The sequence below is a fragment of the Triticum dicoccoides genome, chromosome 4B (assembly GCF_002162155.2).
Source record: "Triticum dicoccoides isolate Atlit2015 ecotype Zavitan chromosome 4B, WEW_v2.0, whole genome shotgun sequence".
NCBI lineage: Eukaryota > Viridiplantae > Streptophyta > Magnoliopsida > Poales > Poaceae > Triticum > Triticum dicoccoides.
Window position 1 is genome coordinate 375,314,406 of NC_041387.1, and position 1,169 is coordinate 375,315,574.

Sequence of the window (1,169 nt, forward strand, 5' to 3'; positions counted from 1 at the left end):
CTCTGCCATCTCGCCGCCGCCGCCGGCCACGGCCCTGCGCCGCCCCGGCGCTCGCTCCGCCGCCCGCCGTCCGCCGTTCCCCGCCGCCGGCTGCCCGGATCCGGCGCGCCGCCGCCCGATCCAGCCGGTCCCCGCCGCCGGCACCGTCCCCGTCCGCTGCGCCTCCGCTGGAGCTCTCCCGTCACCGCCGCCACCTGACGGGATCGGGGAGGAGCCCCGATCCGCCCTGCCCCCGTGTGGGCCCCGCGCCGGCCCAGCCGGCAGCCTCCCCGGCCCGCTCCTCCTCTGACCTGGGCCAGGCCCGCTAGGTGAGCCCGCCTAAAACCCGCCCGGTCACGTCTTAGTTATATTGCGCTCGTCCGTTTTTTTTCAAAAACGACTAAGTCCCCAGTTTGTGTAATTTTCATGCCCTGTTCATCGCATCATATCTCTGCATCCCTAGCTCCGTTTCGTGCGTGTATTATGTCTAATTGTTCGTCTCAACGGGTACATCATTTCATTCCATTGCATCATATTCATTTGAGGTCATCTAGATGCCCGAATCATCGTTGTAAGAGTTCTTCATGATGTTTTCTGCTGTCTGTTAATAGAACAAGCTCTTTTGTCATTTTTGCCATGATTGATGTGTGCATCCTTTGAGGTTGATGTCTACATGTGTTTTGATCTATGCTATGTCTTCTTTACAGAGGTGCTTGCCATGCATTTTTGTGATCAATGTGGTGACTAGCACAAGCATGCAAACTAGGCATCGTGATGTTGCTGATTTTAGTCCCTGTTCTGCTGTTATTTTGATGCCTTGTAAACTTGATGCTACAGAGTGTTCCATGCATATTTTGAGATACTTCAGTAAGGGTGTTTTGAACATGTGGTTACTGTCTATCCATTCATGCCCTTGGTTGTAATTATGGAGTAGTCTAGCATTTCATTTGAGTGCTCTACTTTTGCTTCAAAATGTTTTCCTGGCTGATTGTTTACATGTTATTCAATTTAGCCAAGGTTGTTGTAGTTGATCCTTGCATGCTATGGACTTGTTCTTGCCTTGGTTGGTTACATAAACATGTCTTCTTGATGATGCTATGCTTATCTTGTCATGCAATGACTTGTGGTGAGTGTATCGAGCTTGTTAAGTAGTGTACATGATGTTGATGTTTTGCTAGGCTGAATCTGTT